We start from the raw sequence: 13,428 nt of genomic DNA, 5'->3' as shown, positions 1-13,428 counted from the left end.
TTTACACGCGTTTTAAATTTTATTGCCGAAATCGCTTTTTCTCGCCGAGATAAGCACGTTTTCTGAAATGCCGCTCTCCCGTCACTCTGGTTAAAGTGTTATGAAAAAAAAGGCTGTTGGGGGCTAGGGAGTATCGAGTTGATCATTATACATGAAGAAATAACCAATTTCATCGTTTGGTTTATGTTTTACACGCGTTTTAAATTTTATTGCCGAAATCGCTTTTTCTCGCCGAGATAAGCACGTTTTCTGAAATGCCGCTCTCCCGTCACTCTGGTTAAAGTGTTATGAAAAAAAAAGGCTGTTGGGGGCTAGGGAGTATCGAGTTGATCATTATACATGAAGAAATTACCAATTTCATCGTTTGGTTTATGTTTTACACGCGTTTTAAATTTTATTGCCGAAATCGCTTTTTCTCGCCGAGATAAGCACGTTTTCTGAAATGCCGCTCTCCCGTCACTCTGGTTAAAGTGTTATGAAAAAAAAGGCTGTTGGGGGCTAGGGAGTATCGAGTTGATCATTATACATGAAGAAATAACCAATTTCATCGTTTGGTTTATGTTTTACACGCGTTTTAAATTTTATTGCCGAAATCGCTTTTTCTCGCCGAGATAAGCACGTTTTCTGAAATGCCGCTCTCCCGTCACTCTGGTTAAAGTGTTATGAAAAAAAAGGCTGTTGGGGGCTAGGGAGTATCGAGTTGATCATTATACATGAAGAAATAACCAATTTCATCGTTTGGTTTATGTTTTACACGCGTTTTAAATTTTATTGCCGAAATCGCTTTTTCTCGCCGAGATAAGCACGTTTTCTGAAATGCCGCTCTCCCGTCACTCTGGTTAAAGTGTTATGAAAAAAAAGGCTGTTGGGGGCTAGGGAGTATCGAGTTGATCATTATACATGAAGAAATAACCAATTTCATCGTTTGGTTTATGTTTTACACGCGTTTTAAATTTTATTGCCGAAATCGCTTTTTCTCGCCGAGATAAGCACGTTTTCTGAAATGCCGCTCTCCCGTCACTCTGGTTAAAGTGTTATGAAAAAAAAGGCTGTTGGGGGCTAGGGAGTATCGAGTTGATCATTATACATGAAGAAATAACCAATTTCATCGTTTGGTTTATGTTTTACACGCGTTTTAAATTTTATTGCCGAAATCGCTTTTTCTCGCCGAGATAAGCACGTTTTCTGAAATGCCGCTCTCCCGTCACTCTGGTTAAAGTGTTATGAAAAAAAAGGCTGTTGGGGGCTAGGGAGTATCGAGTTGATCATTATACATGAAGAAATAACCAATTTCATCGTTTGGTTTATGTTTTACACGCGTTTTAAATTTTATTGCCGAAATCGCTTTTTCTCCGCCGAGATAAGCACGTTTTCTGAAATGCCGCTCTCCCGTCACTCTGGTTAAAGTGTTATGAAAAAAAAGGCTGTTGGGGGCTAGGGAGTATCGAGTTGATCATTATACATGAAGAAATAACCAATTTCATCGTTTGGTTTATGTTTTACACGCGTTTTAAATTTTATTGCCGAAATCGCTTTTTCTCGCCGAGATAAGCACGTTTTCTGAAATGCCGCTCTCCCGTCACTCTGGTTAAAGTGTTATGAAAAAAAAGGCTGTTGGGGGCTAGGGAGTATCGAGTTGATCATTATACATGAAGAAATAACCAATTTCATCGTTTGGTTTATGTTTTACACGCGTTTTAAATTTTATTGCCGAAATCGCTTTTTCTCGCCGAGATAAGCACGTTTTCTGAAATGCCGCTCTCCCGTCACTCTGGTTAAAGTGTTATGAAAAAAAAGGCTGTTGGGGGCTAGGGAGTATCGAGTTGATCATTATACATGAAGAAATAACCAATTTCATCGTTTGGTTTATGTTTTACACGCGTTTTAAATTTTATTGCCGAAATCGCTTTTTCTCGCCGAGATAAGCACGTTTTCTGAAATGCCGCTCTCCCGTCACTCTGGTTAAAGTGTTATGAAAAAAAAGGCTGTTGGGGGCTAGGGAGTATCGAGTTGATCATTATACATGAAGAAATAACCAATTTCATCGTTTGGTTTATGTTTTACACGCGTTTTAAATTTTATTGCCGAAATCGCTTTTTCTCGCCGAGATAAGCACGTTTTCTGAAATGCCGCTCTCCCGTCACTCTGGTTAAAGTGTTATGAAAAAAAAGGCTGTTGGGGGCTAGGGAGTATCGAGTTGATCATTATACATGAAGAAATAACCAATTTCATCGTTTGGTTTATGTTTTACACGCGTTTTAAATTTTATTGCCGAAATCGCTTTTTCTCGCCGAGATAAGCACGTTTTCTGAAATGCCGCTCTCCCGTCACTCTGGTTAAAGTGTTATGAAAAAAAAGGCTGTTGGGGGCTAGGGAGTATCGAGTTGATCATTATACATGAAGAAATAACCAATTTCATCGTTTGGTTTATGTTTTACACGCGTTTTAAATTTTATTGCCGAAATCGCTTTTTCTCGCCGAGATAAGCACGTTTTCTGAAATGCCGCTCTCCCGTCACTCTGGTTAAAGTGTTATGAAAAAAAAGGCTGTTGGGGGCTAGGGAGTATCGAGTTGATCATTATACATGAAGAAATAACCAATTTCATCGTTTGGTTTATGTTTTACACGCGTTTTAAATTTTATTGCCGAAATCGCTTTTTCTCGCCGAGATAAGCACGTTTTCTGAAATGCCGCTCTCCCGTCACTCTGGTTAAAGTGTTATGAAAAAAAAGGCTGTTGGGGGCTAGGGAGTATCGAGTTGATCATTATACATGAAGAAATAACCAATTTCATCGTTTGGTTTATGTTTTACACGCGTTTTAAATTTTATTGCCGAAATCGCTTTTTCTCGCCGAGATAAGCACGTTTTCTGAAATGCCGCTCTCCCGTCACTCTGGTTAAAGTGTTATGAAAAAAAAGGCTGTTGGGGGCTAGGGAGTATCGAGTTGATCATTATACATGAAGAAATAACCAATTTCATCGTTTGGTTTATGTTTTACACGCGTTTTAAATTTTATTGCCGAAATCGCTTTTTCTCGCCGAGATAAGCACGTTTTCTGAAATGCCGCTCTCCCGTCACTCTGGTTAAAGTGTTATGAAAAAAAAGGCTGTTGGGGGCTAGGGAGTATCGAGTTGATCATTATACATGAAGAAATAACCAATTTCATCGTTTGGTTTATGTTTTACACGCGTTTTAAATTTTATTGCCGAAATCGCTTTTTCTCGCCGAGATAAGCACGTTTTCTGAAATGCCGCTCTCCCGTCACTCTGGTTAAAGTGTTATGAAAAAAAAGGCTGTTGGGGGCTAGGGAGTATCGAGTTGATCATTATACATGAAGAAATAACCAATTTCATCGTTTGGTTTATGTTTTACACGCGTTTTAAATTTTATTGCCGAAATCGCTTTTTCTCGCCGAGATAAGCACGTTTTCTGAAATGCCGCTCTCCCGTCACTCTGGTTAAAGTGTTATGAAAAAAAAGGCTGTTGGGGGCTAGGGAGTATCGAGTTGATCATTATACATGAAGAAATAACCAATTTCATCGTTTGGTTTATGTTTTACACGCGTTTTAAATTTTATTGCCGAAATCGCTTTTTCTCGCCGAGATAAGCACGTTTTCTGAAATGCCGCTCTCCCGTCACTCTGGTTAAAGTGTTATGAAAAAAAAGGCTGTTGGGGGCTAGGGAGTATCGAGTTGATCATTATACATGAAGAAATAACCAATTTCATCGTTTGGTTTATGTTTTACACGCGTTTTAAATTTTATTGCCGAAATCGCTTTTTCTCGCCGAGATAAGCACGTTTTCTGAAATGCCGCTCTCCCGTCACTCTGGTTAAAGTGTTATGAAAAAAAAGGCTGTTGGGGGCTAGGGAGTATCGAGTTGATCATTATACATGAAGAAATAACCAATTTCATCGTTTGGTTTATGTTTTACACGCGTTTTAAATTTTATTGCCGAAATCGCTTTTTCTCGCCGAGATAAGCACGTTTTCTGAAATGCCGCTCTCCCGTCACTCTGGTTAAAGTGTTATGAAAAAAAAGGCTGTTGGGGGCTAGGGAGTATCGAGTTGATCATTATACATGAAGAAATAACCAATTTCATCGTTTGGTTTATGTTTTACACGCGTTTTAAATTTTATTGCCGAAATCGCTTTTTCTCGCCGAGATAAGCACGTTTTCTGAAATGCCGCTCTCCCGTCACTCTGGTTAAAGTGTTATGAAAAAAAAGGCTGTTGGGGGCTAGGGAGTATCGAGTTGATCATTATACATGAAGAAATAACCAATTTCATCGTTTGGTTTATGTTTTACACGCGTTTTAAATTTTATTGCCGAAATCGCTTTTTCTCGCCGAGATAAGCACGTTTTCTGAAATGCCGCTCTCCCGTCACTCTGGTTAAAGTGTTATGAAAAAAAAGGCTGTTGGGGGCTAGGGAGTATCGAGTTGATCATTATACATGAAGAAATAACCAATTTCATCGTTTGGTTTATGTTTTACACGCGTTTTAAATTTTATTGCCGAAATCGCTTTTTCTCGCCGAGATAAGCACGTTTTCTGAAATGCCGCTCTCCCGTCACTCTGGTTAAAGTGTTATGAAAAAAAAGGCTGTTGGGGGCTAGGGAGTATCGAGTTGATCATTATACATGAAGAAATAACCAATTTCATCGTTTGGTTTATGTTTTACACGCGTTTTAAATTTTATTGCCGAAATCGCTTTTTCTCGCCGAGATAAGCACGTTTTCTGAAATGCCGCTCTCCCGTCACTCTGGTTAAAGTGTTATGAAAAAAAAGGCTGTTGGGGGCTAGGGAGTATCGAGTTGATCATTATACATGAAGAAATAACCAATTTCATCGTTTGGTTTATGTTTTACACGCGTTTTAAATTTTATTGCCGAAATCGCTTTTTCTCGCCGAGATAAGCACGTTTTCTGAAATGCCGCTCTCCCGTCACTCTGGTTAAAGTGTTATGAAAAAAAAGGCTGTTGGGGGCTAGGGAGTATCGAGTTGATCATTATACATGAAGAAATAACCAATTTCATCGTTTGGTTTATGTTTTACACGCGTTTTAAATTTTATTGCCGAAATCGCTTTTTCTCGCCGAGATAAGCACGTTTTCTGAAATGCCGCTCTCCCGTCACTCTGGTTAAAGTGTTATGAAAAAAAAGGCTGTTGGGGGCTAGGGAGTATCGAGTTGATCATTATACATGAAGAAATAACCAATTTCATCGTTTGGTTTATGTTTTACACGCGTTTTAAATTTTATTGCCGAAATCGCTTTTTCTCGCCGAGATAAGCACGTTTTCTGAAATGCCGCTCTCCCGTCACTCTGGTTAAAGTGTTATGAAAAAAAAGGCTGTTGGGGGCTAGGGAGTATCGAGTTGATCATTATACATGAAGAAATAACCAATTTCATCGTTTGGTTTATGTTTTACACGCGTTTTAAATTTTATTGCCGAAATCGCTTTTTCTCGCCGAGATAAGCACGTTTTCTGAAATGCCGCTCTCCCGTCACTCTGGTTAAAGTGTTATGAAAAAAAAGGCTGTTGGGGGCTAGGGAGTATCGAGTTGATCATTATACATGAAGAAATAACCAATTTCATCGTTTGGTTTATGTTTTACACGCGTTTTAAATTTTATTGCCGAAATCGCTTTTTCTCGCCGAGATAAGCACGTTTTCTGAAATGCCGCTCTCCCGTCACTCTGGTTAAAGTGTTATGAAAAAAAAGGCTGTGGGGGCTAGGGAGTATCGAGTTGATCATTATACATGAAGAAATAACCAATTTCATCGTTTGGTTTATGTTTTACACGCGTTTTAAATTTTATTGCCGAAATCGCTTTTTCTCGCCGAGATAAGCACGTTTTCTGAAATGCCGCTCTCCCGTCACTCTGGTTAAAGTGTTATGAAAAAAAAGGCTGTTGGGGGCTAGGGAGTATCGAGTTGATCATTATACATGAAGAAATAACCAATTTCATCGTTTGGTTTATGTTTTACACGCGTTTTAAATTTTATTGCCGAAATCGCTTTTTCTCGCCGAGATAAGCACGTTTTCTGAAATGCCGCTCTCCCGTCACTCTGGTTAAAGTGTTATGAAAAAAAAGGCTGTTGGGGGCTAGGGAGTATCGAGTTGATCATTATACATGAAGAAATAACCAATTTCATCGTTTGGTTTATGTTTTACACGCGTTTTAAATTTTATTGCCGAAATCGCTTTTTCTCGCCGAGATAAGCACGTTTTCTGAAATGCCGCTCTCCCGTCACTCTGGTTAAAGTGTTATGAAAAAAAAGGCTGTTGGGGGCTAGGGAGTATCGAGTTGATCATTATACATGAAGAAATAACCAATTTCATCGTTTGGTTTATGTTTTACACGCGTTTTAAATTTTATTGCCGAAATCGCTTTTTCTCGCCGAGATAAGCACGTTTTCTGAAATGCCGCTCTCCCGTCACTCTGGTTAAAGTGTTATGAAAAAAAAGGCTGTTGGGGGCTAGGGAGTATCGAGTTGATCATTATACATGAAGAAATAACCAATTTCATCGTTTGGTTTATGTTTTACACGCGTTTTAAATTTTATTGCCGAAATCGCTTTTTCTCGCCGAGATAAGCACGTTTTCTGAAATGCCGCTCTCCCGTCACTCTGGTTAAAGTGTTATGAAAAAAAAGGCTGTTGGGGGCTAGGGAGTATCGAGTTGATCATTATACATGAAGAAATAACCAATTTCATCGTTTGGTTTATGTTTTACACGCGTTTTAAATTTTATTGCCGAAATCGCTTTTTCTCGCCGAGATAAGCACGTTTTCTGAAATGCCGCTCTCCCGTCACTCTGGTTAAAGTGTTATGAAAAAAAAGGCTGTTGGGGGCTAGGGAGTATCGAGTTGATCATTATACATGAAGAAATAACCAATTTCATCGTTTGGTTTATGTTTTACACGCGTTTTAAATTTTATTGCCGAAATCGCTTTTTCTCGCCGAGATAAGCACGTTTTCTGAAATGCCGCTCTCCCGTCACTCTGGTTAAAGTGTTATGAAAAAAAAGGCTGTTGGGGGCTAGGGAGTATCGAGTTGATCATTATACATGAAGAAATAACCAATTTCATCGTTTGGTTGATGTTTTACACGCGTTTTAAATTTTATTGCCGAAATCGCTTTTTCTCGCCGAGATAAGCACGTTTTCTGAAATGCCGCTCTCCCGTCACTCTGGTTAAAGTGTTATGAAAAAAAAGGCTGTTGGGGGCTAGGGAGTATCGAGTTGATCATTATACATGAAGAAATAACCAATTTCATCGTTTGGTTTATGTTTTACACGCGTTTTAAATTTTATTGCCGAAATCGCTTTTTCTCGCCGAGATAAGCACGTTTTCTGAAATGCCGCTCTCCCGTCACTCTGGTTAAAGTGTTATGAAAAAAAAGGCTGTTGGGGGCTAGGGAGTATCGAGTTGATCATTATACATGAAGAAATAACCAATTTCATCGTTTGGTTTATGTTTTACACGCGTTTTAAATTTTATTGCCGAAATCGCTTTTTCTCGCCGAGATAAGCACGTTTTCTGAAATGCCGCTCTCCCGTCACTCTGGTTAAAGTGTTATGAAAAAAAAGGCTGTTGGGGCTAGGGAGTATCGAGTTGATCATTATACATGAAGAAATAACCAATTTCATCGTTTGGTTTATGTTTTACACGCGTTTTAAATTTTATTGCCGAAATCGCTTTTCTCGCCGAGATAAGCACGTTTTCTGAAATGCCGCTCTCCCGTCACTCTGGTTAAAGTGTTATGAAAAAAAAGGCTGTTGGGGGCTAGGAGTATCGAGTTGATCATTATACATGAAGAAATAACCAATTTCATCGTTTGATTTATGTTTTACACGCGTTTTAAATTTTATTGCCGAAATCGCTTTTTCTCGCCGAGATAAGCACGTTTTCTGAAATGCCGCTCTCCCGTCACTCTGGTTAAAGTGTTATGAAAAAAAAGGCTGTTGGGGCTAGGGAGTATCGAGTTGATCATTATACATGAAGAAATAACCAATTTCATCGTTTGGTTTATGTTTTACACGCGTTTTAAATTTATTGCCGAAATCGCTTTTTCTCGCCGAGATAAGCACGTTTCTGAAATGCCGCTCTCCCGTCACTCTGGTTAAAGTGTTATGAAAAAAAAGGCTGTTGGGGGCTAGGAGTATCGAGTTGATTATTATACATGAAGAAATAACCAATTTCATCGTTTGGTTTATGTTTTACACGCGTTTTAAATTTTATTGCCGAAATCGCTTTTTCTCGCCGAGATAAGCACGTTTTCTGAAATGCCGCTCTCCCGTCACTCTGGTTAAAGTGTTATGAAAAAAAAGGCTGTTGGGGGCTAGGGAGTATCGAGTTGATCATTATACATGAAGAAATAACCAATTTCATCGTTTGGTTTATGTTTTACACGCGTTTTAAATTTTATTGCCGAAATCGCTTTTTCTCGCCGAGATAAGCACGTTTTCTGAAATGCCGCTCTCCCGTCACTCTGGTTAAAGTGTTATGAAAAAAAAGGCTGTTGGGGGCTAGGGAGTATCGAGTTGATCATTATACATGAAGAAATAACCAATTTCATCGTTTGGTTTATGTTTTACACGCGTTTTAAATTTTATTGCCGAAATCGCTTTTTCTCGCCGAGATAAGCACGTTTTCTGAAATGCCGCTCTCCCGTCACTCTGGTTAAAGTGTTATGAAAAAAAAGGCTGTTGGGGGCTAGGGAGTATCGAGTTGATCATTATACATGAAGAAATAACCAATTTCATCGTTTGGTTTATGTTTTACACGCGTTTTAAATTTTATTGCCGAAATCGCTTTTTCTCGCCGAGATAAGCACGTTTTCTGAAATGCCGCTCTCCCGTCACTCTGGTTAAAGTGTTATGAAAAAAAAGGCTGTTGGGGGCTAGGGAATATCGAGTTGATCATTATACATGAATAACCAATTTCATCGTTTGGTTTATGTTTTACACGCGTTTTAAATTTTATTGCCGAAATCGCTTTTTCTCGCCGAGATAAGCACGTTTTCTGAAATGCCGCTCTCCCGTCACTCTGGTTAAAGTGTTATGAAAAAAAAGGCTGTTGGGGGCTAGGGAGTATCGAGTTGATCATTATACATGAAGAAATAACCAATTTCATCGTTTGGTTTATGTTTTACACGCGTTTTAAATTTTATTGCCGAAATCGCTTTTTCTCGCCGAGATAAGCACGTTTTCTGAAATGCCGCTCTCCCGTCACTCTGGTTAAAGTGTTATGAAAAAAAAGGCTGTTGGGGGCTAGGGAGTATCGAGTTGATCATTATACATGAAAAAATAACCAATTTCATCGTTTGGTTTATGTTTTACACGCGTTTTAAATTTTATTGCCGAAATCGCTTTTTCTCGCCGAGATAAGCACGTTTTCTGAAATGCCGCTCTTGTTACGCTCAGCTGGGGTGGTGAGCCAAAAATGCAGAGAACCCAGGAGAACAAGACACAAAAACAGAAGTCTTGGGGCAAAAAAACAATATATTTACTTTTCTCACAAAAAAGGGTGATCCAAAGTGGATAGGAGGGAGGAGACGCTGGTTCGACGTGTAGTTGAGCGCTGACCACGGAAGGTTAACGTCGAAGCGTCGAGCACTGTCTCTCAGGGGGTTTTGTAGACCGCCGCTGACGAGATGATTTGGAACAGCTTGGTCGATTGGGATGAGCCACACCTGTGCTGTGCCGGCTGGGGATGAGTGGCACAACAGTACCCCCCCCCTGAGGGGAGGCACCGGACGACCGTCCCTGGGCACCCGGATTGTTCCGGTAGAAGTCATCCAACAACGAAGGGTCAGCAAGGTAGGACCTGGGCACCCAGCTACGGTCTTCAGGGCCGAAACCCTCCCAGTCCACCAAGAACTGGAAGCCTCTTCCCCGGCGACGGACGGCCAGTAGTTTACGAACCGACCAAACAGGATCACCATCAGCCAGTAGTCGAGGTGGCGGGGGAGCAGAAACTGCCGGTGCCAGGGGACTGGTGGCGACTGGCTTCAGCTGGGACACATGGAAAACTGGGTGCACTTTGAGAGCAGGAGGGAGATTCAGACGCACTGCGGAAGGGCCGATGATGCGGTCCACAGTGTAGGGACCGACAAACCGAGGGTTCAACTTGCGGGTAGACGTCTGAGAGGTTTGGAGGGGCAAGTCCCGGGCCAATAGCCAAACTTTCTGGCCGGGCTGGTAAACCGGGGCATGCCTCCTCCGCCGGTTAGCACCACGCTGAGATCGTACTGAGGCACGGAGTAGCGCAGCCCGAGCAGTCCTCCAGATGTGTCGACACCGGCGGAGGTGGGCCCTGGTGGATGGAACTGCCACCTCCAGTTCCTGCTGTGGAAACAAGGGAGGCTGGTAACCCAGAGAGCATTGAAATGGTGACATTCCCGTGGCAGAGCTCTCCAATGTATTGAGGGAATACTCAACCCAGGCTAGGTACTTAGCCCATGAAGAGGGGTTGCTGGAGGCAACGCAGCGAAGGGTCTCCTCCACCGCCTGGTTGGCACGTTCAGTCTGCCCATTGGACTGAGGATGGTACCCGGAGGAAAGGCTGACCGTGGCTCCAATTCCCCTGCAAAAAGCCTGCCACACCTTGGAGATGAATTGGGGACCACGATCCGACACAATGTCTGAGGGAATACCATGGAGGCGTACAACATGGAGGGTGAGGAGGTCAGCCGTTTCAGCAGCAGAAGGAAGCTTGGGGAGGGGAATGAAGTGGACGGCCTTAGAGAACCGGTCGACCACAGTCAGGATGGTGTCATAACCCTGGGAAATGGGAAGTCCAGTGACAAAGTCCATGCCAATGTGAGACCATGGCCGACTCGGAATTGGAAGGGGTTGTAAGAGGCCTGCTGGAGGGCGATGGGAAGCCTTACTACGGGCACAGACTGTGCAGGCAGCAACGTACTCCTTGACATCCTTCTTAAGGGTGGGCCACCAGAATCTCCGGCCGACGAACTCCGCTGTCCGGCGCTCTCCGGGGTGACATGAAACACGGCTGGAGTGACCCCACTCTAACACTCGAGGACGGGCAGCATCTGGAACAAACTGCCTGTTCGGGGGTCCATTGCCAGGGTCAGGTTGGGTTTGCAGGGCCTCCATTACGACAGAATCTATGGGCCAGGAGATTGCCCCAACCACACGGGCAGGAAGAAGGATGGTGTCTGATATCTCCGGGACAGCAGGGCCCTCAGAGAACTGACGGGAAAGGGCGTCAGCTCTGACGTTCTTTGACCCTGGGCGGTATGTGAGAGTGAAATCAAACCGGCTTAAGAACAGAGCCCAGCGGGCCTGCCTGGAGTTTATCCTTTTTGCTGTTCTTAAGTAGGTCAGGTTCTTGTGATCTGACCACACGACAAAAGGCAGTTTTGCTCCCTCCAACCAGTGTCTCCACTCCCTCAGGGCATCATGGACCGCCAGCAGCTCCTTGTTTCCCACATCATAGTTCCTCTCCGCTGGGTCGTAACTTCGAGAGAAATAAGCGCACGGATGCACCTTCTGATCCTCCTCCGAGCGCTGGGAGAGGACTGCCCCAATGCCCGTGTCAGAAGCATCCACTTCCACAATGAATTGTCTCTCAGGGTCAGGGTGGACAAGCACTGGAGCTGAAGAGAACAGACCCTTGAGTCTGGTGAAGGCCGTCTCTGCTTCGGGCGTCCAGGAAAAGGGGCGTGTGATGGAGGTCAGGGCATTGAGAGGGGCAGCGATTTGACTATATCCCTTGATGAAGCGGCGTATGAAGCCTGCGAAACCCAGGAAGCGTCTGAGCTGAGTCCGGTTGGTAGGACGCGGCCACTCCTCCACAGCCTTGACTTTGGAGGGATCGACCCTCATCCGTCCAGCTTCCACTATGTTTCCCAGGTACGTTACAGAGTCAGAGTGGAAGACACACTTCTCGGCTTTAATGAACAGGCGATTCTCCAACAGCCGCTGAAGAACCAAACGCACATGCTGGTGGTGTTCCTTCAATGACCTGGAGAAGATAAGGATGTCGTCCAGGTACACCACCACAAAGATGTTCAACATGTCTCTTAACACATCATTTACCAGGCATTGGAAAACCGCTGGTGCGTTGGACAAGCCAAAAGGCATCACAAGGTACTCAAAATGGCCGAGATGGGTGTTGAAAGCTGTCTTCCATTCGTCGCCCTCTCTGATCCGGACTAAGTGGTAGGCGTTGCGGAGATCTAGCTTGGTGAACACCCGGGCATGAGCAAGAGGCTCAAAAGTGGAACTAATAAGGGGCAAAGGGTACTTGTTTTTTACTGTGATGTCATTAAGACCACGGTAGTCAATGCAAGGTCTCAGGCCGCCATCCTTCCTGTCCACAAAAAAAAAACCTGCCCCTAAGGGAGATGATGATGGTCTTATGAAACCTGAGAGCAGGGACTCTGCAACATAATTGCGCATCGCCTCCTTCTCCGGAAGGGAGAGGTTGTAGAGTCGCCCCTTAGGATAGGGGGCCCCGGGAAGGAGGTCGATCGCACAATCGTATGGCCGGTGAGGGGGAAGTAAAAGGGCTTTATCCTTACTAAATACTGAGGCAAGGTCATGGTAAATACTCGGAACTCCAGAGATATCAGGGGTTACGGGCATGGGTCTGGGACTACTTGGAGGTGAAAGGGCAGAGCGTAGACAGGTCGCATGACAGGCTGTGCTCCATCCCAAAATCCGACCAGAGGCCCAGGAGATGTGAGGTTCATGCCTCTCCAACCAAGGTCTCCCCAATATCAAGGGAGCAGTAGGGGCATGAAGGACAAAAAAACGGATGGGCTCAGTATGATTCCCTGAGAGCGTGAGCATAAGAGGTTCAGTGGAGAAGGAAATGGTTCCTAACGAGTGACCATCGATGGCTCTGGGAGACAGGGATTGATCTAAGGGAACCAAAGGAATTCCGGCCTGGCGTGCGAAGGAAATGTCCATAAGGCTCTCGTCCGCACCAGAATCAATAAATGCACTAACAGACAATGTTTCTTTGCCCCAGGCCAGGGTTGCGGGGAAAAGACGGTTGGAACAAACCTTGGGCTGGGGAATGGTGGTGTTGCTCACCAGTATAGCCCCTACTGGCGAGCTGGGCCTTTTGGGCAGGACCGGATGAAATGTCCTGATTCTCCACAGTAGAAACATTGTTCATTGCTCAGCCTCAGCTGCTTTTCTGCTGGCGAGATCCGTGATCGGCCAACCTCCATGGGCTCCCCAGACCCTGAAGTAGATAGGAACGGGGGAAGCATAGGGTCCTGAGTATGAGGAGTTGGCCTGGAAGGTGAGGTGGGGAACACAGAAGCAAAACGACGGGGGACAGACTGTAGGGGGCTACGTTGGGCTCGGTCTGTACGCCGCTCCTGAAGTCGTGCGTCCATCTTGAGAGCCAGGGATATTAGCTCGTTAAGGGTCTCCGGGCTGTCA

The sequence above is a fragment of the Syngnathus leptorhynchus genome, chromosome 10, assembly GCF_054491065.1.
Source record: "Syngnathus leptorhynchus isolate UIUO chromosome 10, UIUO_Slep, whole genome shotgun sequence".
NCBI lineage: Eukaryota > Metazoa > Chordata > Actinopteri > Syngnathiformes > Syngnathidae > Syngnathus > Syngnathus leptorhynchus.
Note: the sequence above shows the minus strand (reverse complement) of the source record.